The sequence below is a fragment of the Marmota monax genome, unplaced genomic scaffold (genome assembly GCF_021218885.2).
Source record: "Marmota monax isolate L192 unplaced genomic scaffold, Marmota_monax_Labrador192_F-V1.1 WCK01_AAM20220418_F8-fsc00252, whole genome shotgun sequence".
NCBI classification, from domain to species: Eukaryota; Metazoa; Chordata; class Mammalia; order Rodentia; family Sciuridae; genus Marmota; species Marmota monax.
The window spans coordinates 200,142-224,261 of NW_026692478.1; the positions used below are offsets into that span (position 1 = coordinate 200,142).

Genomic DNA, 24,120 nt, shown 5'->3' on the forward strand with positions numbered 1-24,120 from the left:
GTATGTAGCAGAGGAGGCTACTCACTTCCTGGTGGCCAGGAAAAAAAGAAAGAAACAGGAAATGGCTTTGGTCTCAATATCCCTTTCAAGGGCCTTCCCCAGTGACCTAAATTTTTTCCAGTAGGCCCTATCTTCTAAAGGTTGCACCACTTCCCAAAAGGGCCACAGGCTGGCTCCCAAGCCTTTAGCATGTGGGTCTTTGGGGGGCATTTAAGATTCAAGCCATAATAGCAACTGAAACCCATCTATGTTCACTGACAATGGAAAGAGTTAGTAGCTGTGGACCGTCTTGCATCACCATTTCCTTGACATTTCTCTTTCTTCAGTGTGCATTATGTGAGGTTTTGTAGGTGTACATGCATATTAATCAGGGTTCTCCAGAGAAACAGAACCAGTAGGATATGTGGACGTAGAGAAAGGTCTACGTCCCAGGGGAGAGTGACAGTCTGAGCCAAAGGCCTTCTGCTGGCAGAATTCTGTCTGCTTTGACTGAGTGGATGAGGCCCACCCATTATTAGGAAGCACAGTCTGCTTTATTCAAAGTCCACCATTTAAATATTACTCTTAGGGGCTGGGGCTGTAGCTCAGTGGTAGAGTGCTTGGCTAGCATGCATGAGGCACTGGGTTTGATCCTCAGCACTACGTATAAATAAACAAATAAAATAAAGGCATTCTGTCCATCTACAACTACAAAAAAAATTATAAATAAATAACTATTACTCTTATTCAAAAACACCTTTACAGAAACATCTAGTATAATGTTGGGCATCATAGGCTGGTGAGTTTAACACACAAAATTGCCATTAAAATATGTATGAGCTGGTTTGATTAGAAATGAGTTGTAATGAAAAGAATTTGTTGTTTTCAACAATGTCAAGATTCTTCTGAGTTCTTAGGGACCTACACAGCCAAGTGGGATATTTTTAAGAGAAAGAACAGCAGTGTCCATTTAGGGAATGTCCCCTTTGTGCAGGACTGTACCTGATTCATTATCATAGTATCCTAGTGTTATGGTTTAGATATTAAATATCCCCCAAAAGCTCATGTGTGAGACAATGCAAGACAGTTTAGAGGTAAAATTTTGGGTTTAAAGAGCCTTAACCTAATCAGTGCATTAATCCACTGACAGAGATTAACTGGGTGGTAACTGTAAGCAGGTAGGGTGTGGCTGGATGAGGTGGGTTATTGGGGGTGTGCCTTTGGGTTTATATTTTGCACCCAGTGAGTGAGATTCCTCTCTCTCTCTCTCTTTCTCTCTCTCTCTGTCTCTCTCTCTCTCTATCTCTCTCTCTCTCTCCCCCCACCCCTCCCGCCCCTTCCCTCCCTCCTTCCTGGTGGCCATGCTCTAAGCTGGTTTCCTCTTCTATACCCTTCCATCGTGATCCTCTTTCTCACCTCTGATCCAGAGGTGAGAATTGTCAGTTTATGGATCTGAAACTATAAGCACCAAACAAACTTTTCCTCCTCTAAACACGTTCTTGTCAGGTGTTCTGGACGTAGCAGTGAAAAGGTGTCTAATATCCCTAGTGTCTAACCCAGTACCTGGTATATATAATACATGCTCAATCTGTATCTATTGACTGATAAATGTGAAGATATGTTAGACCCTTTCATAATATGTACTACGGCTGAGAGAAATAAACTTTGTCAAAATAACATTCTTTAAGTTAGGAAAGCAGGTATCAATACCAGGTTTTATTGATTCTTCACAGATGAATTTTGACAGGGTAAGTTAAAACCTGCACACTACTTGGCAGATAGTTTAATTTGAAACTGTCTTAAAGGAACCCAGTTATGTGCTAAGGATGAATTTACACTCTGAGATCTAATGAACTAAATTCATTTTCCTGTATATAACTCAGGTATTCTTAAACACAACAAAATTAAAAGTCTGTACCTTGAAGTTTTGTCCCGATGCTTCAAGCCTCTTCACTGAGCAAATAATGACAGCCTTCTCATGAAACCAAGAACAATGGTTGAGATTGGGTCTGATTCTCAGCTTCTTGCATCATCTGTCTTCTGATATCTCCCCACCATACTCTTTGCTCTAAATAAATCAGCTTTCTTTTTTCTGTCAGAGTTCTTTTTTATTTGCAAATGAAAAATAAGTCTCCATCTTTATTCCTGCATTGCTAAGGTGGTTTGCTTTCCTTCAGTACAGTCTGGGAAAAGGGAACAACCTCCTTTATTGACTATCCTGGGTTCTTCCTACTTTTGGTTACTGTTCTCTGCTCTTGCCCTTTGGATATAGGCTAACTTTCTGAGAAGTATAGTCTGAAATGGCACCCACCCTTCATACCACAGAGGTGCTTACCCTTGACCTGTTCAGGAGACCAGCACATTACAGTTTCAATTTATGCTATGGGTTCAATGTTTTTATCCTGCTCCCCCATTGACCTCAGGTCCTTCAGTGTCATATTTTTATAAAGCACAGTGTACATATTCCAAACAACTCTCTACATAGCCCCAACCTCATGGCACCTTGTGTAAACAATAGCACAACACCTGCTTTAAAAAAGATTTTTTTCCAACCAGAAAAGATAAGTATGCTCATTGGAAGACAAATGTGAGAAGTACAGAGAGAGTTTAACAAATTCTTCTCTTCATTACACAAAAAAATAAAAATTAAAAATTAAAAAAACAACTGTGTAAAGTGAAGAATATATTAATCAATTTGATTGTGTTAATCATCTCAGGCTATACATATATATCACTTTGTGTATTTTAAATACATACAAATCTAATTGTCAATTATACTTCAGTAAAACTAGAAAAAAAATTTTTAAGGAGAAATTTGTCTTGTTACTTAACTTTCCAGTGCTATAACAATATACCTGAATTAAGCAAATTATAATGAGAGAAGATTTATTTTGGCTTTGGTGTTGGAGTTTTCAGTCTATGGTCAGTTAGCTCTATTCCTTTTTGGCCTTGGTGAGGCAGCACATTATGGTGAGGAATGTATAGTGAAGCAAAGTGGTTCATCTCATGGCCAGCATGTGAAAGAGAGGAAGAGGAGGGGTTAGAGTCTCACTATTCTCTCCAAGGACACACCTCCAATCACCTAACACCTCCCACTGGGCCTCCCTATCAAAGTTTCTTCCACCTTCCAATAGTATAAAGCTGGGACTAAGCTTTTGACACATGGGACTTTGGGGAACATTCCAGATCCAAATTAGGGCAAAAGAGATTGCTACTGATTTTACCATTATCAATATTTGAGGTACAGTATTAAGTTTAAAAACTGAGGAACACACAGGGAAATTAAATCAACCTCCAAATATCACATTAATATTTTGTCATAAAAGCTTTGCAGCAAACCATTCATTTTATAAAAGCAATATAATAATGTATTGTGAAGAAAGTTGAAGCCATCTTTTCCCTCCCCTAATCCTAGTCTTTCTTCTCCCCAGAGGTAATCTCCTGATGAATGTAGGAGAAAGGTCAGAGGAGTCTAAAGACATATGCACTGAAGAAGCCCAACTTCTATTGTCTCATCACAGGTTCTTCAGTCCTGAGAGCTCAAAGGGGCTGGCCAGTTAAAATGATCCTGGGCTTAGGGAACCAGTGCTGAACACCAGGTTTTGAGTCAAAGTGTGGGGTCCTTACAGACCTCATGATCAATTCTCATTGAGCTTTGCTTATATTATTTTCCCAGAGCTTGGAATAAAAGCCACTGGGAAACAAAAGGGAGCTTTGGGTTGGGACTGAGACCACCAAGGAGCTCCTAAGCTGGCACAGTCCCTGGGACAAGTGCGGCTCAGCCTCGAGGCCAAGCCAGGACTCTGCAGGGAAGGTTTCCATGGGCATGAATAGGTCCACATCAGAATGCCAGGGCACAGGCGAAGATTACAAACAGAAAGTGCCCTTTCAAACAGACTGAACCTTTTGGGTATTCCGACTTCTTTCCCTGGCCCACACTCAGAGGCTTCTCCTTAACCCTCTAGTCACCTCTAAGCTTGCCCACTAGGATGACAGGTCACATGTGGGTAGCCTGGGTTCTCTCCCTTGTAAACATCAAAAGGGGAGGGGTGTTCCCCTGGAAACCTGGTAGCTCCCAGGCCTAAGAGGAAATGGACTATAAGGTAATGTGAGGCCACACATTCTTTTTCTGGGCACATCTTGTCTAGTTCTCATGTGTAGCTCCTCTGTTTATGAAATGAGACACAGGGTGACCAGGAGAGCTCCAGCAGGCCTTGCCCTGAGTGTGGTGGTAAGTGGTTCATGAACAACGGTGATCAAATTCTTGGTGTTTTGAAAAAAATGAAGATCATTTTAGCTGGCAAATTATTATTCTACAAGGAGAGTATCAACAGGTCACATTTCCTACTCTGTTCTAATTCTCTAATTTAAATATAAGCCAATTCAGTGAAAAAGACACCTAAGTTATCAGATTCTCAAATGTTTAAGAAGACCTTTTATTACAATGTCTGTGGTCTAACCGGGATTATTAGATGAACGCAATTCACAATGTCTATGGTGCTGCCATTAATTCCATTTTGGCCTTTTGAAGCAAATAGCTAAAATATCAAATGTATTACTATTAAAATGTATAGTTTTCATAGGTAAGGAACTAAAGATGTTTTATATGACAAACTATTATTCTTATAATAACATTTGGCCAGCACTTTACTGTTTTCAAATCATATACACAAACTCCCATTTGCTGATTTTGATTTGCCTCACTTGCTGCATACTTATAAGTCTGTTTCCACAGAAGTTGACTCCTTGGCAGCCACCTGCTTAATTACTGTTTAATCTCAGATCACTGTGGACTGCACAGAGCTGGTCCTTTAGCTGTTATTGTTTCCTGTCTCTAAAGTACAACCTCCAGGGGTTTTAAATGGAACCACATGAAATTGCCATCTTGTAAAAGGGGGCAACTTTTAAAGAGGAACTTTACTTCTGCTTGGCGACTTCATATGATCAACTTGAGTTTGGTCTTAACCAAAGTTTATGGCCAAAGATACTACTCACCTCGTCTGAATCCCACTTTTATGGACTGAGAGAAGGTTGAAATTGCTTCAAATGGCTTCAAATGGCTTAAACATATTACCATCAATTTGCGGGGGGGGGGGGGGGGGGGGGGGGAGGTGTTGGGGATCAAACCCAGGACCTCATGCATGCTAACTAAGCATGCGCTTTGCCATTGAGCTATGTCCTGGACCTACCATCATCTCTTTCAGTCCTCCCCACAAAAATGAAATAGCCTACTTGTTATCCTCCTTTTACAAATGAAGAAAGCAAGGCACAGAGAGATTCAACAACTTAGCCTCTTTCTTACCAGGAATATAGTACTGAGCCCATCTTAGGGCCTACCCATGGCACAGTTGTGAGGCATAGTTCTGCAGCATGGCTTTCCCTCCTGAGGGAACCAGAGATTGGAGAGTCAGATGGGAGTCTGAGGCAAGTAAAATAACTTGTAATAATGTCCAACAGGGTCTGGATATTTTCAGCTGAAATTAAACATAAACCCTCGATAAAATGGCTTGCCATGGGAAATGTATTAGCTACTTTATAAGAAATCTAGAGATTTGTCAGTGGCAGGGCTAGTTAATTTTTTAGAACATTGATGTCATTAAGGGCTGGGTTGCCTCTTTATAGTCTGCCATCCAGTGCACCCTGGCTAGTTCACTAGCTGGTTCTCCTGATGGGCCCCAAATGACTATAGTGGCTCTGAGCCTTATGTGCCCACAACACTACCTATGCAGAAAGAGGGAGTCAACACTGTCTTTATCCCGTTTGAAGACTGAAAGGGCTTGGGATGTAGCTCAGAGGTAAAGCATGTACTCAGCATGAACAAGACTCTGGGCTCAATCCCGAGCACCAACTAAAAATAAAAGATTGATTAAAAAAAAATTCCCAAGGTTCCCAATAGGTTTTTCACATCTCATTGGTTAGAACTATGCCTTACAACCATGCCTAAGCCAATGACATAGCAAAGAGGATAAAATCTTTTTTTTTTTTTTTTAGGTACTGAGGATTGAACCCAGGAGTACTTAACCACTGAGCCATATCCCCAGTCCTTTTTTTATATTTTATTTAGAGACAGGGTCTCGGTGAGTTGCTAAGTGCCTCATTAAGTTGCTGTGGCTGACTTTGAACTCATGATTCTCCTGCCTCAGCCTCCCAAGCCACTGGGATTACAAGTATGTGCCACCATGCACAGCTTAGGATAAAATCTTGAGGGTAGAGAGAGGCCTAACCTGCTCCAAAGGTTAAGGGCATTCAAAGGAGGAGAAAACAAAACAGGTTCTGTTAGCAAGAAAGAAGGTATTAGAATGGCTTCCACAGATAAGTTCAGAATCAGGCTGTAAAATATGGAGCCAATGATTTGGAACTGTCCAGAATGAGAACTAGAAGAAAAAACAGGGAAAACATAAGCAGTCAAATAGATTTGAATAAGCATGACTCAATGTTATTAGATTAACAGATATGTCATAAGTGATGTACAGAGAAATAGACCAACACAACAGTTCTCAAATATTTGGTATGTACATATTCATGTAAAAATAATTTTAATAGATCCATTACATGGAAACACAAATGATATTTCTTAAACTATATTTTAAACTGTATTTTCCAAAACATAAGAAAAATTTAGTCAGGAGAGTAACCTTGTTTGCATTTTGACAAATCTGCTCAATGTCTGAGCTCGTACCAGACGGCTTTTGCATTTGCTTCTGCATCCAGTCTATTGTGATGTGATATTTTGGTTGAAGAATATGAAGAAAATCTAACCTCACACTGATATTTGGGAAAGAAGGAGTATTTTAATAGCCTTTTCAAATAATTGTGGACATTCTGTTTTGGTGCTAAACAAAATATGAGAAGAAGTAGATTGAATGGTCAGTTACAATGTGCAATTAGAAATCAATAATACACTTTTCCATTGGTCTACTTGACACGTTGGATATTTTATTCATGAGTGTCTTTTTTAAAAGAATATTTATTTTTTAGTTGTAATTGGACACAATACCTTTATTTTATCCATTTATTTTTATGTGGTACTGAGGATGGAACCCAGGACCTCGCACTTGCGAGATGAGCACCGAGCACTCTACCCCTGAGCCACCGAGCACTCTACCCCTGAGCCACAACCCCAGCCCCTCATGAGTGTCTTTATAAAATCACACATTTGTCACTTGGGAAACATGGTTGCTGAATTATACAGACTTTCCAAATACTGATCTATTTCATACCAAAAATTCTCTAACGCCACCACCTCTCTTACAAGGAAAGTTGTGAAACTCAAAGCCATAGATTCAGGTTTTACAGTCTTCTAATTTTCCATGGAAAGTTCAACTTTTATCATTGACAAGAGAAACTGACAATTGTTTTGAATGAACTAAAAGTTTCACTTTGTTCCTCTTCAACACAATGTCTGCAAAATACTCAGGTCTGAATAATCACAATTTGTCTATTAAGTTAAAATGGGGTTTCATAACAAAAATAGCTGGTTAAGTAAAGCAGTTATTTGAGCAATTTTCCTGAGACAATCTTTTTATTATTTATGCAGCCGAAATGCTTCTTACATTCTTCCCTTTCTGCCACTCAGAAGTATTTAAAACAGTGAAGGTTTAATGAATTTAACAGCTTTTATAACCTTCATCAAGTGCTTCATCAAGTTTAAGCAAAAGTATTTGTTATTTTTTCTAAACTGCATACATGTGGCAGCAAAGAATATAATAATTACTGGTGCAATTTAATGCACCCACCTAGGTTCATGCTGAGGTACCATCAGGTTTACTCAACTTGGCGTTTCCATCATCTGTGCAAATGTCAACAGACCCATTCCAGGATAAACCAGGAGATTCAAAAAAACGTTATTCAACACTTCACATTTCTTGCCAAGCAGCAGGTTTATTGTCAGAAAGAAAAAGTTATTCAATTATTTGTTTTTCACCAAAGTGACACCCATACAAGAACCTGAATTAGTTGGGGCTGATGGTGGGGGCAGATGCAAAAGAGCAAGTCCAGGCACATCTATAGATCCATCCTCGTGGTAAGCAAAAGTACAATTCTTCAGAAGAGATATTAATTTGGCTATCATGTTTATAGCCAAATCTTCAAAACAACAGGCTACTGTGTCTTAAGAAAGTGGCAACAACCATGGTTTCCTCTGCTGTCTTTTCATCCGGCAAATGTTCAGCAATGTCAACTCTAAAAGGTTTCATAAGTCTTCCAGGTACTTTGGGCTCTTCTCCAGCCAATGTAATCAGATGACTTACTCGGTGAAGGACTTTGGAGGTTGTCTAATTTCTTATATGAAAACCTGTAAGTAACTTTTTAGCTTTTTAAGAGCTTATCACATCTACACTTAAAACATTTAATTTCTTTTCCTTTAAATTCTGAGTGAGCAGTCTTCAAGTGATGCCACCATGTAACTGGCACCAAAATATCTTCTCTTTTTTTCCTCCATAAATTTTGTTTTAGAGAATTTTTAGGTTCACAGAAATATTGAGGAAAAGTATTAAGATGTTTTATGTATGTGGAGAATGCTCACTCCACATCCACATCACTATCAACATCCTACATTTGTTATGGTCGATGAACCTACATTGAGACATCATTATCAACCAAGGTTCATAGTTTACATGAGGGTTTGCTCTTGGTGTTGTACTTTACATGAACTTTTTTTTTTCTTTTTGGTACTGGGAATTGAACCCAGGGGTACTTAACTACTGTACCACATCACCAGCCCTTTTTCTTAAAAAAATTATTTTGACACAGGGTCTTGCTAAGTAGCTTAGGACCTCACTAAATTGCTGAATGGCCTCAAACTTGCAGTCCTCCTGATTCAGCCTCCTGAGTCACTGGGATTACAGGTGTGCACCAGCATGCCTATGGGCTTTGACAAGTGTGTATGGTAGTATCATTTAGAGTGGTGCCATTGCCCAAAAAAATCCTCTGTGTTCTGCTTATTCATTCTGACTTCACTCATCCCTGACAATCACTTGTCTCTTTCCTGTCTATAGCTTTGCCTTTCCATAAGGAATCACACAATCTGCAGTCTTTTCAGATTGGCTTCTTTCACTTACTAAAATGCCCTTAGGTTCCTCCACATATTCTTGACATGACAGCTGATTTATTTCTAGCACTGAATAATATTCAATAGTTGGTCTACCACAGTATATGTATCCGTTCATCTACTGAAGGATATCTTGGTTGCTTCTCACTTTGGGCAATTATGAATAGAACAATTATGAACATCCACATACAGGTTTTTGTGTGGATTTATGTAATTTATTTTTGTGTGGATTTATTTTTGTGTGGATTTAAGTGATTTGGGTAAATACCAAGGCTAGACTCTATGACAAGAATATGTTTAGTTTTGTAAGCAACTGATAAATTGTCTACCAAAGTGGCAATAACATTTCTGCAGTCCCATCTGCAGTCAGTGAGAGTTAGTCTATATCCTAGCCAGGATTTGGTGTAACAACAGTGTTTTAGATTTTGGCTGTTCTAACATGTGTCTGTGGAATCTCATTGTCATTTTAATCTAATGACCTATAATCTTAAATATCTTTTCCTATATTTACTTACCATCTGGGTATCTTCGTTATTATTATTATTAATTATTATTATTACAACTACTACTTCTACTGTGGTGCTGGGGATCAAACCCAGGACCTCATGCATGTTAGGCAAGCACTCTACTACTGAGCTACATCTCCAGCCCCTTTTGGCCTATTTTTAAATAAGCTATTCCTTTTCTTGTTATTAAGCTTCAAGAGTTCTTTTGTTCACTACTATTTTTATGCCTTTGAAGTTTTAATTGAGCATTCCATATGATTCCATTTTCTCTATTTTATCAGCATATCAATAATACTTCTTTTAAAAATGCTGCTGGAATTTGCAATTCCATTTTCAAATAATATTATGCCACTTGTAGTGCAAGTACCTAATAATGACAAAATATTCCTAATTCCTTCTTTCTGTCTCTTGTATCATGGTGGCCATTCATTTCTATGTATGATCATACATAACATATATAAAGATATGTATGAATACATTGTTGTAATTATTTGAACAAATTGATCTATTAGATCAATTGAGAATAAGAAAAATAAAAGTTTTTTGTTTTAACCTTCATTTATTACTTTTTTATTGATGTTCTTCTTCATGTAGGTTAAAGTTTCTGACCTACATTATTTTCTTCTCCTAAAGAACCTCTTTTAAGTTTTTTTTTTAAATATGCCTACTGACAATTTCCCTCAATTTTTGTTTGGTTTGAACATGTCTATTTCTTATTAACTTTTTAAAAATATTTATTTATTAACTTTTGAAAGATAATTTCTTAGGGTATTTAATTCTAGGTTGGTCTGGGTTTTTGTTTGTTTGTTTGTTTGTTTTTCTCTTAGTATTTTGATTATTTCTCTTAGCATTTTTCTCTTGGCATTTTGACTCAGCATTCCACTTCTTGCTTATGTGGTTTCTGAGAAGTCAAAGTAATTCTTAATGTTTGTTCCTCTATAAATAGCTGTTTTTTCTTTCTGGCTTTTTACAGAATTTTTTCCTTTACTTGTGATTTTCTTTAGTTTGAATATGTATGCCTAGGTACAGGGGGAGGTTTTGTTTGTTTTGTTTGTTGAGATGGGCTCTCGCTATGATGTTCAGGCTGGACTTGAACTTGTAATCTTCCTTCCTCAGATTCCCAAGTATCTGCTATTACAGGTGAGTGTCACAACACCTCGCTAGGTATAGTAGGTTGTTTTTGTTTGGGGCATTTATCCTTCTTGGTTTCTCTGAGATTCCTGGATCTATGGGTTAGTATCTGACATCAATTTTGGGGTAATTCTTAGTCATTATTATTTCAAATATTGCTTTTCTCTATTTCTTCTCCTAGTATTCCCACTATATGATATTACATCTTTTGTTGTTATCTTACAGTTCTTGGGCCAGCCTGCCTGCCTCCCTCCCTCCCTCTCTTCCTTCTTTCCTTTTTTAGTCTTTATTGTCTATGTTTTCAGTTTTGGAGTTTTCTATTGCTCATCAGAGATTCTTTTCTCAACTATTTCCATCCAGTCTACCAATAAACCTACCAAAGATGTTCTTCGTTTTTGTTACAATTGTTCTGGATCTCTAGCATTTCTTTTCTGTTCTTTCTTAGGATTTCCATTTCCCTTATATTCTTTATTTGTTCTTGCCTTCTGTGTATTTTATTTATTAAAGTCCTTAACATTTTTTCATCATTTTTTAAAATTCGTGGCCTGATAACTTCAACATTCTTGTCATTTTTGACTCTGGTTCTGATGCTTGTTCAGCCTCTTCCAACTTTTTTCTTTTGCTTTCCTTTTTTTTTCTTGCCGTTAATGTGCCCTTTAATTTTTTTAATAGCTAAATATAATGTACTATGTTAAAAGAAAATGGTAACTAGGACTTTAGTGTGTGGTGGTGAAGTATGGTGAAGGGGAAGCACCTATGTCCCATAATCAGCCTTCAATTCTTTGGCATGTCTGTGTCCCTACATCATGGGTGTCACCTGTGCTTCTCATTTTCTCCCACCCTGTGGAATGGGATGGCTAGAGGATACTGGTTTAGGGTATTTCCCTTCTACTGGGTCCTGATAAAATCCCAGTGAGTCAGGCTTTGGTTAATTAATTTCTCCTGAGGAAAAACTTGGTGAAGAATTACAGAGTGCACTCCCAGATTTCAAAATGGTTCCTTTTTCTCTTCCCCTGCTGGAAATATGAGAGGAGTTTTCTCTGTGGGAACCTGGTCAGGCTCATGGAGGTAAAACTCACAAAAGCACAGAGGTTGCTCCTTTGCTGCTCTGGAATTCCTGTTCCAGCAGGTTGTGGTTCTCTGTTTGCCTGTCTAATGTTGTGGACAGTAGTTTGCCCTGTGAACTCAGCTTACTGATAGATCTAAGAAGAGTTCTTACATTTTCAGTTTGTTCTTTACTTGTTGATGGGACAGAGTGTTGACTTCTAAGTTCCTCTCATGCTGGATGAAAAGCTATAAGTTGTCTATCATAATACGTTCAAAACTAATAATAAGTTGTTAACATGGACACAACCAAGGGAAAGGTCACTTTCACTATATATTTTTTTCTTATTATTATGGTTTAGATATGAGGTATCCTCCCCAAACTCATTTATGAGATGATACAAGATTCATCAGAGGTGAAATGATTAGATTACGAGAGTTGTAACCTAATCAAGGGATCACTCATATGGATTGATTGGGTGGCAACTATAGACAGGTAGGGTGTGGCTGGAGGAAGTTAAGGGGTGTGATGAGCAGAGCTCTCTGTCTGCTTCCCGGCTGCCCAGTCCTGAGCTGCTTTCCTCAGCCAGGCCCTCCACCATGATGCTCTGCCTCACCTCAAGCCCAGAGCTATGAATTCAGCTGACTATGGACTAAGATCTCTGAAAACAGAGACTTCTCAAACTGTGAGCCCAAATAAAACTTTCCTCCTTTAAGCTGTGCCTGTTGGGTCTTTGGGTCACAACAACACAAACCTGACTAAAAAACACTTATCATTTCACCTTGTTTCTTTGGCAAAGGTATCTCTCATTTGAAGCAAAGAAGCCTCTTTTTATGTGGATGGTGAAGCTCTGAGTAGAAAGAGCCCATAATTCACCCTCAAAACTAACAAGAGTATATTATAAATATTTTCTTTTATTTTAGAATAAAATATTACTAAATTTTTAAATTGGAAATTTTAGACAAAAATTTTAAATTTAAAAAAATTTTAAAATATGATAACAAACCAAGACAACAAAGTAGAATTACTTCTTATACTTCTGTGCAGGATCTAGGCAGACTTCAGGATTTTAAAATAACCATTTATTAGACAATAATGAATTTGAAGAGACTATAGTAAGTATGACATAAAGTGTTAGAAGGAGAACAAACTTAGTTAATATCTGAAAATGCTCATCTTTATATCCTCAACCTACCTTCTTGGAAGATTCCAAAAAACATTCCTAAGTAAATGAGAGACTATCACTATGAATATACTTTTTAATTTGCAAATTTCCTAAGAGGCTCCTGTGGTCTCAAAGGGATCTCTGGACTACATTTTTTAGAATTGCCAGATTAACAAAAATGTTCAGAGACAGGCAGAAGTCACACACAGCTGCTTGGCCTGATTTACCAATGAGAGCATTTTGTAGTTGACCAGGTGGCTTTCACTCTGTTACTCACAATGACTGGAGAAGGATCCTTTGAAATGTTGAAGCATTATAGGTTAAAGGAGAAAGGAGTGTTTAAGGTGGAAAAGAAAGCACTAGGCCTGTCATCTGAAATCATGAGGTTTGTCCTTTATTTTTAACTATGGGAGATATATTACATTACTTTAGCATGTGCTTCCTCATCCTTAAGATGAAAGACTACATACATGACTCAAAAATCTCTTGCTGTTCTAACCATTTCTAATTAACTAATATGATGAAAGCATGTGATTCATATACTCAGTACTGCAGAGTTGTATCAGTTCATGAGAGGGTATGAAAATAAGGCCTTAGCAATTTCTACAGACTTGCACAATTACCCACACCAGTGGGGTCCTCAGAACAGATAACAGCACTGCTGGCCAGCATCCTGAGTGTTCAGTTTAGAGGCTTGATGAGATCAAACTCCAACTTTAACCAAAAATAGCTCACTATTTGGCCTGAAGAAAAAAAGCATAAACAAAAACCTTGATTTGACTAAAATACCAGCAGAGAGGGGACACCATCTGTGACCTTGCTAAGGAATTTTGGAACTGAGTGGCTTAAAGAGAAACTTGCAAGAGAGTGCAGTACTTAACTTACTGTTTTTAAGACTATTTAGGAAATCTACAGAGAAAAAAAAAAAAAGCAGTTTTAATGGTATGATGTTGTCCTGCTAAACAGTTCAGTTCAGATGTGTCCCATTTACAAATCTAATGAAAAAAAATGTACTAGTCATAGCCAATTGGAAAATACAATGGAAGAAATGATGATTTCAATCATGTTTTTTTAAAAAATATAATAAATGGAAATAAACTTACCAACAAATATGCAGTTTCTATAAGTAAAATTTTATAATTTATTCTTGAATACCAAAGTAAAATTGTTCAAGCAGAAAGGTGTACTATGGTCTTAGTAAGATTCAACATCATACCAAATTTCCAAAAGTTGATCTATAAATTTAATACAATTCCAATAAAGTTTCTAAATGGATTTTTTAAATGAGTTGTTGATGGACCTTTATTTTATTTATTTGTATGTGGTTCTGAGACTCAAATGCAGTGCCTCATGCATGCTAGGCAAGTGCACTACCACTGAGCCATAACCCCAGCCCTTCTAAATGGATCTTTAAATTAGAGAAGAATAGTCTAAACTTTGCATGTAAAAATAAACAAATAAGATTAGCAGTAAAATTCTGAAAAAGAGGATAATAAAATGGGATTGGGTCAACCAGTTATTTTAAAATTTTAAAAAATTTAATAGGTAAAATAGCATGTTGTATGTAAATTTAGCTAAAAGGATTAGAAAGACACCCCTCTCCCCGCCAAAAAAGACTCAAATATGTATAGCAATGTAAAATATAATGAAGATGGCATTAAAATCAAAGGAAACAAGAACAGAATATGCACAAAAAAATAGTTCAGAACTACTGGGTAAACATATTGAAAAGTTCCAAAGGGGCCACATATTTAAATATTTTTAAAGTAAGCTATAAAAACATTTGAGAAATATAACAGAATTTGTTATAAGGTTAGAGGGGATGTGTGGGCAGATAAATAACAACTTTTATGAGCTACAGAAACACCTGGTGATCTTGTTCTGATCTTTAAAGTATTCAATATGGCTATTTCTTCACTTCTGCCCTCCAATCTCATGGAGGAAAAAAAGAAAAGGTCTCCCATGGCTCACACACAGAAAAAAGCAATTCTCAGGCCTCTAGGTCCATCAAATCCAATCGACAATTTCAAAAACATCACCGCAAAATGATCTCAATCAAAGTTTTCTATTTCAGCATTGTTAGTTAAAGCAATAATTTAAATATCTACAAAAAAGGGCCTGGTTAAATAAATTATGGTAATGTATGCATTTTAATATTATAAACATAAAAAGACATGATACAGCTTTATTGAAATAATATAATCTCCAAAAATATTGTCATTTGGAAAAAGAAAGTTGTATCTGCTTGCATATGCATAAACTATCTCTGAAAAGATACACAAAAAATGTTAATGTTTAGTGATTTCAGGGAGGAAAAATAGTAGTTGAGGCACAGGGGCATCAAGAAAATCTTTCCATACTGATTAAATATCAAATCATATGAATGGACCAATTTTTAAATTAATTTTGAAAATGGAAACAATCATAAGGGTTTGTATTGATTATCAAATGTACCTGACATAGTGCTAGGTATTATCTAGGTTACAAAGATAAGTCAGACATGGAGCCCCTCCTTCCCTGAGGAGCTCAGAGTCTTTCTGGGATTTTCTTCCTATTTGTTACTTAAATGTCAACATTCTCCAAAAGATTTGGGGACCACTTTTTTCTCATTCCTAGGTGATTCCATCCACTCTAGCAGCATCAACTGTCATCTGTATGCTAAATTATCACAAATGTATGCCACTTACTTTGTGATCATCCTCAGGTTTTGGACACGTATCTCTCTCTCTAGTTTATTCCAGAGTTGTTCCCATGAACTTATCCAAAATCAAACTATCTTTCTCACTCCCAAAAATGGTTTCTGGAATTCCCAAACCTATTCCTGTGAATTCTCTGATAGAATTTTCATCCTTTGCTTTATTATTATTTACTATTATTAAAACAGAAAAGTTTGTTTTTCAACAAATCTGTCTTGTTTGTTTACTTATTTTCTGCTTTGACTTGAAGACTAAGAGAAGCTTTTCTGATTCCAAAATTAGATTTGAAATTTTGTTTGGATTTTCTTTTCTTTCCTTTATGATTTAATAATTTTTTTTGTTTTCCTGAAAGCTATTTTGGTGTGAAATAGGGATTTAATGCCCTAGCACCATTTATTGAGAAAAAAAGCACCATCTTTTCATTTGTTTTTACAAGTTTCCATCTCATTTTCTAGAGTTTTCCAGGTAATAAATACAACTAAATAAAATTTTCATTCTCCTTTCCAATAAATACCACTCCCATAGTCAGAACCTTTTGGTTACCAGCAATAGAAATCCAACTTAAACAGCTTTAAGCAAGAATGAAAGTACCAAAATGAACAGAAAGTATCAATTTCATTCATGGCTGAATTCAGTGGACCCAAAATACATCTTAAATAATCTGCTTCACTGTCCTTTGGCTCTCCATCTTTCTATGTGGTTCTTATTTTCAGTTAGGTACACATAAACAGTGGCAAGATGTTTAAGTGAACCACAAACTTCCACACCCATCACTCTTTTTTCCCATTATGACATAAGTTCTTGGAATCCAAGTAGGTCCCCTGGCAATGTTATTTTTGGTTATTTTATTTGCAAAAACTCAATACAAATGTTATCATCTTGTTTTGCTGGGCCAAGCAGCTCTATGAATAATTTTACCAGAGAGCCTTACAGTTGGAGTTGGACTCCACCTTCCTCTCTTAGTTTCTTAATCATAAGAGTAGGCTGAGCTCTATTTCCCACTAAACTTCTTAGTTCCAGGTCATGGATAGGAAAAAATGGACTGAGTAGATTGTAGGAGGTGTCTTTCCTTTGTGTAAACACCCACTTAGGTTGTTTTTTCAACCCTAGCATCCAACGATGTATTTTTCCCAAGGGGGGCCTTCCCACATTGGATCAGCAATGGTGTGGGGAAGCAAGTCCCCCATGGAGGTCTAGGGTCTGACTGCCTCCCAATGCAATCACCAGAGTCCAACTCTTAAGGCTTAAACCTTACCAATAGCATTGGGAGCAAAGTATAGAATTTAGTTATTACAATTTAGTATGATTGTGAAAGTCTTTCTCAGCATTTTTAAGTATTTGGCCCTGTTTTCTTCTGTTTTCAGCAAAGACATCTTAGTCCAGAATCTGTCACTTTACTCAAGGCTTTGATATCTGAGTTAGAGTCCACTTCAGGAGGCTCTAATGCAACTCCCATTGTAGCTCCCATATATCTCAAGGCCTCCATTGCTGATTAAATAGATTATCAGCTTTCCTTCTTAAAGAGGGGAAATCCTCAGTAGCCTCCAACCCCATATTTTCTCTGAGTCTCTTTTACTATAAACCAGCTCTCTGTACCAATTCTTCATTAAACCATTTTTATTTGAAAGCCTAGTGAATAGTTATGTTCACCATACCCCCTTCAAATTCTCCAACAGGTTTAGTTCTCTGTCCCTTCTTTTTCCCATGTCATTCCCTCACTCCACTTCAGGGTCTTCCTACCCACTACCTCAGTGGGTGTGAAAGTCACCTTTGAGTCACAGTTGACAGGTGAGGGGATAGGAGGGTAAGGAAGTTGTCTTAGAGGTTATCACAGCAAAGCCAGATGGCAGCAGAGCAGACATCTCTGACAGGGGCCAGGGCCACTCCCATTTTGTGGTTAGCTGTGACAATGTTCGTGCTGATACAGTCAGATTTCCACCCATAAGAATGCTGAGCAGTTAACTGGCATAGGCTCTGGATTAGGCAATTTAAATTCTCTACCCTACTGGAGAATGAGAGATCATGAGAAAAAATAACAGGAGATCAGATTGATGAGGATACCTGTAGTATCTCAAACCAAACAGGGACTAATATCCAGAGTACCCAGGGAAGGAAAATAAAGCCGCTGTTCTGAGCACCACGCTCAGCACTTCAGCAACCCCCGTACGCAGCGGCCATCTTCTCCCCTCGAAGGAAAATAAAGAAGTAAACAAGACAGGATTGAAGGGGAGTGGGGCAAATCACCAAACAGGCAATTCAAAAAAAGGAAGCTCACAAAACTAATAAGCATATGAAGATATATTCAATCTCAACTGTAATGACAAATGAAATGAAAACAATAAGAATGTATCCCTTTATGGACCTAGGGGTGTAGCTCAGGGGTAGAGCATTTGCCTGGCACATGTGAGGCACTGGATATCCCTTTATACCTGCTAGAATGGCAAAAATAGAAAGCAGCTAATCCTGAGAACCCATAGAGGACCCAGTGGGTGCCCCACTGCTGAGTTCTCCAGTGGAGGCATGCTGTTCTAGAGTCATCAGCTGCAACTTAGTCAAAGGATTAGCCTGCTTCCAGTGGCCCCCTCCAAAAGAGACATTATCACATTGGCCTACAAGGGAACACTAAGAGCATGTTCATTGCAGCACTGGTTGTTATGTTGGGGATTCGAAGATAACCTCAGTGTTCATCACAGAGAGAATAAATAAGAAAATTGTGATGAATGTACACTATGGAATGTTTAAGTTGGAAACAATAAACCAGATGCGTGGACACTGGTCAATTTTAAAAGATAAAACCATTGGTAAAAATAGCAAAAACAGAATGATAACACAGCATAATACCTTTATATAAATTAATAAGGCATGCAAAATAGTGGAGATGGTTGTGCAACATAATGTATGTATTCAAAACCATTGAATTTTATATTTTATTTTAATTTAATTTTACTTTTACTTTATTATTGTTGTTATTATTTTGCAGTACAGGGGATTGAACCCAGAGGTGCACCACCACACCCAACTGAATTACACATTTTTTAAAGGGTGAGTTATTTATTATGTGAATTATAGCTTACTTTAAAAAAATACATGCACATGAAACAATGGTAAATGATTTCATACTTAATATCTCACACACCTGAGAATGATTGCTTGCCTGTGGTGGTTAGTCAAAGGAGAATAAAATTAGGAGCAAAAATAAATAAAAGAATCAAACTTTTTGCAGGACAATGATTAAAAACATGAATTGTTGGTCAGTAGAGTCTTAGATCTGGAAAATAAAAATTACAGGAGGTCATCTTTTTGGACTAAGCGCATGTACCCAACAGACCAGACTAAAAATCACAATGGAATCACTCATGCTAAAGTTCCAAGTCACCAAATTGAAACTTAAGCTGTTTATCTGTCCTTCCCAGAAACCAGGATTAGAGAGATAATAGTTAAATTTCACAAACAGTCCAGTTCAATTGGCATAAAATGAAGTTCTCTCTTCCTTAATCCTTACACATAAAAAAAGTAGCCTGATATTAACCAATCAGTTGTTTTTCTATTATTGTCTCTTTGTCATGACCTTATGAGGAAAGTAACTTTGAAAAGACCAATCACCTCTTTGCTTTTTGTTTCTGCTTTCTTCAGCTGTCTGTCCAAAACCAACCTCCTCGGGTCACTGGAATATTCCAATTTTATGGAATTAAGTATCATCCAATTCTAGAATAAAAACAAAGCCAACTAAGAGCATTAAACTCAACTGATATAATTGTGTCCTTTGACAGATCCATAGCTCCCAGAAACCACTCCCAACAGAGGTCCTTATCTTGTCCACTTGCCTGGTTCTTCCAGGAAAATAGTTCCATTTTCAGTATGCTCATCAGTTTCAGCTTCTTTCCCTTCCTCTTCCACCTTTAAGGGCTTGGCCTCACACCCTGACACCCCTACACAAAGAGAGAGTCCTATTATCTTCTTTTTTTAAATATTTTTTTTAGTTGTAGGTGGACACCATACCTTTATTTTATTTATATGTGGTGCCTTCCACATGTGAGGCGAGCATTCCACCACTGAGCTACAGCCCCAGCCCTATCTTCTTTTCTTTTATAACAGCTTTTGATTCTAGGAAAAGCCCTGATTGTTGAGAAAAATTAAGCAGTTGCCTCTTTCTCATGGATAAGAGGCTCAATAGGTACTACAATGCTCTGATCTCCACCACCTGGAAGGGAAGGCAAATCTCTCCCCTACAGATTAAAACAAATTCCTTTGTTGTTGTTGCTGGGTATCAACCCAGGGGTAATACATAGTGGTAGGCAAGTGCTCTACCATGGAGCTACACCCCCAGCTCCAAGATAAATTACTTTTTTGTTTTAAATATTTATTTTATTGTTGTCAATGGACATGATACCTTTATTTTATTAGTTTATTTTTGTGGTGCCAGGGATGGAACCCAGTGCCTCATGCATGCTAGAGCTCTACCACTGAGCTACAGCCCCAGCCCCAAGATAAATCACTTTTAATGGAACAAAGATAAACTGAGTTTGGTTTTGTATCCAAACTTCATACCTTACTTTACACAGGTAATAAAAATCCACTTAAACTACCTTAAACCAAGACAGGGAGTATACTGCAGAATACTAGACTATCTCTTGGAACTCAAAGTTCAGAAGCATAGTCAGATTTCAAGAAAAGAATAAAACAGGAACTGGAAAGATGCCAGGAACCAATAATGAAGATGGTCTTTCTCCCCTCCATATCATCACTATACCTCAGTTTCAAATTAGTAGAAGGAAAAAACTGATTGGTTCGACTAGGGTCAGGTATCTCTTGGTCCAAGTAGCTATTAGGGAATTGGGGTTGGGTACAGTGTGGGAATTGAAGGCAAAGTTTCCTACTAGAGAAATTCACCCTGTGAACAGAGAGAACAATTCTCAGAGAAGGGTGGTAAGCTGGCCAGGCATTCCAGAAGGAATTTATTAAGTTTAAAAAAAATCTCATATATTTATCAGCAATTAAAACTTTACTTAATTTCAAAAAGCCAAAAATATATAGGCCATATTCTGTTGTCACAATACAATAATATCAGAAATAAAGAAATAAAAGTTTAAATTAAGAAAGGTTGAACTTGAAAACACTTCAATTAGGGAATCAGGCCAAAACAGAATTCAAGAAAATTCACAACATAAGATGATTTTATTACAGATCAAGAAAAGGTTAAATAAATCAAGAATTCTCCTCAAGAAATTAGAAAAGAAACCTAAAAAATTCAAATCTAAAGACAGAAGGAAGAAATTGAGAAAGCTAACAGCAAAAGTAATAGAATTAAATAAATACAAAATTAATTGGATTAGATGAAGGGGAATGAAGAGAAGGGAAGGGAGATGGGTATAGGAAAAACGGTAGAATGAACTGGACATAAATTTCCTATGTTCATATATGACTACATGGCCCATGTAACTCCACATCATGTACAACCACAAGAATGGGAAGTTAAATTGAATTTATATATTTGAATTATATGTTTCTCTACAAACATCCAACAACAACAAAAAAGTCAGACCTCTAGCAAGTGTTCTTAAGAAAAAATAAATATAGAATATTAATTATTAGAAGGGAGACTCAGAAGAGAGTTAATAGGTATAAAAGAATGCCTTCTACAAATTACTATAAATTTGTTTGAGAAGCTAGACTTTTTATAGTGATTTTATAGAAACATCAATATAATGCAAAAAGGAGAGCTAAACAGAACAATAATCTTGGAAGAATTGAAATTGTCATAAAAAACAAAGATTGTGAAATAGCCACTCATGCTATACATCTCAGTCTTTCTAAATGTTGGAGTAGACAATGCTAATGTTACTTAAAATCATAGAGAACACAGAAAGAGATTAATGAACTTCTATTCATTTTACTAAGCAAATATAGCTTTCACATCAAAACTTCACAAAAGTATAAAAAGCCAGTGTTACCTTTTCATGTCTCAAGCTAATAATCCCCTTTCAGATGTGTGTGGAGAAGGAGTTAGTTAATTGCTAACATCATCCATAAATTATGGAATGGAAGGAGATAAATCTGGCCCAAGCCACATCTGACCAAGGAACAGACAGTCATCATTGGACATTGTAGACTCCACCACCATAGCCAGAATAGATTTGGGGTTCTCCCCTTTCAGAGAAGAGGAGAATGTAGTTGTGGTTGTACATGGGAATTCAATATTTCATAAGCTTTTGAGGTAAATATGTATTTATGTATGAAACAAAAAAATTCAAATCTTAAAATAATATTTAACCTTATAAATAAGATATTCTGATGCTTTCTGTTATTCGTTTTCGAAATTGTTAAACACAACACACTAAATTGATATTATTATCTATTCATAGGTTAAAATTCACCATTGGAAGCAGGGAGAAGTGGGAGAACATAAGGAGGTGCTATCCATGGGTAAATGGGCAGCCATGTGAGCATTCGAGAGTGTGTGTGCAGACATCACCTCTGAAGGTTGTCATCACACAGATGGGTTCTAAGTACCTGCTGAGCTCATAGGCCCCTTCTCCTCTAGTGCCTTTTTCCACTCACAGCAGTGGGACACTTCTGTTGGTCACATGGGGACCAGGGTTGGAACTGAAGCAGAAAGGATTATGGGTTTTGAGAAATAACTCTTCAATCTCATAACAAGGACTTCTTTACTGCTTACACTGACTTGAGATGGTTTCAAAACTTGCAACCAAAAGAGCTTTCATTGTATAAGCATAGAGAAAAAAACTTTTGAAGTTTGACTTGTACCTTTCAAATTAATTATATTGCCTTATTAAATATATTATCTTCCACTTCCTAGAGTTTGCAAACCATGGCTCATGAGCAAAATCTAAATTTTGGTTGTTTTTTCATGCCAACAAACCAGAATAATTTTTATGTGTTTAAAGGGTTGTAAAGAAAACAAAAACAAGCCAGGCATGGTGGTGCATCCCTGTAATCCCAGAGACTCAGGAGGCTGAGGCAGGAGGATCATGAGTTTGAAACCAGCCTCAGCAACTTAGGGAGGCCCTAAGCAATTTAGAGAGACCCTGTCTCAAAATAAAAATAAAAAGGCCTGGAGGTGTAGCTCAGTGAATCGTTAAGAATCCTTGGGTTCAGTCCCCAGAACTGAAAAAATAAAAGAAAAACAAACAAAGAACAACAAAAAGAAGATTGTGGCAGAAGCTGTGAAGCCTACAATATCTAAAATACTGACTGACTGAACCCTTTTAGAGAAAGTTGATGGTCCCTACTTCCTATGTTTAACCTGTTGGTCTATTTCTCTGTCAAATATTCAGAGTTATGTTAAGTACTCATGCTTCTATTAATTTTCTGTCAATTTTTGCTTTGATGCTCACATTTTGGTACTCTCTTACTCAACACATAAAAGTTTATGATGATATGCTTTGTGTTGAGTTTATTTTGTCTAATGATGTTGTGTAATTCTTGCTGTATTTTTGTTTGTATTAACCTATGTTTACCCATCCTTTAGACAATACATTTGATTTTTTTAACTCAATCTGAAATTTTTGACTTATAAGAAAGAATATAATAGAGAGAGTAAAGTATATGCATTTATTGCTATACTTGGTTTATTGGGGGCTATTTCTATCACCTTAGTTCTTGCTTTCTGTTAAAGTTAAAAGTGAAATGAGCTAGGCACACCTGTAATCTCAGCAATTTGGAAGGCTGAGGTGGGAGGATTACATTTCCAAACCCAGTCTCAGCAATTTAGTGAGGCCCTAAGCAACTTACACTGACCCTATCTCAAAATAAAACATTAAAAAAAAAAAGGCTGGGGAATGGGGCTAAGTGGTCAAGCATCCCTAGGTTCAATCCCTAGTACCAAAAGAAAAGGTGAAATGGTGTATCAGCTAAGGTGCTTTTATCTGCAAGTAATTCCCTGCCCTTTCTTAAAGAATATGGAAGCAAATAAATACATTCAAAGTTGCTCCACATCTTATGTCTTCAGGGAAATGAAAATTAAAACAATAAGCAATTCATACCTATCAGAATGGCCAAAATTTAGAATACTGACAACACCAGATATTGACAAGGATATAGAATAATAGGAACTCTCTTATGCATTGCTGCTGAGAATGCAAAAGTATACAGCCACTTTGGAAAAAAATTTGAAGTTTCTTACAAATCCAAAAACTCTACTATATAATCCAACAATTGCACTCCTTGTCATTTACCCCCAAAAGTTTATACACACACACATACACACAATTTTTTTTTCATCTTCCTCTCAATTTTGCTCTGACTCTAAAACTGTGTACAAAAAAAAAAATATGTTTTTTAGGGCTGAAGATGTAACTCAGTGGTAGAGCACTTGCCTAGCACGTACAAGGCCCTGGATTCAATCGCCAGTACCATTAAATAAATAAATGTTTAAAAGTCAAACAATGCTATTACAAAAATAAATATCCCTCCTTGTTGCCAACTCCTAATCTTCCTAGAAATAACACATTCAAGTCTTTTAGTTATTTCTTTGTGTATTTCTATTTCCCACATAGCTAAATACTATACAAAATATTGAAATTCTTGAG

General features: G+C 36.9%; 1 long non-coding RNA gene across 1 annotated transcript in view; it reads left to right on the forward strand.

Moving 5' to 3' along the window:
- LOC124091858 (uncharacterized) overlaps positions 1 to 22,970 on the forward strand; it is a 40,645-nt gene extending 17,675 nt beyond the window's left edge. The window contains exons 5-6 of the long non-coding RNA XR_009226691.1: positions 18,552 to 18,613; positions 21,934 to 22,970. This is a non-coding gene — a long non-coding RNA (uncharacterized LOC124091858). The remainder of the gene's footprint in view (positions 1 to 18,551; positions 18,614 to 21,933) is intronic.
- The last annotated feature ends 1,150 nt before the right edge of the window (positions 22,971 to 24,120 follow it).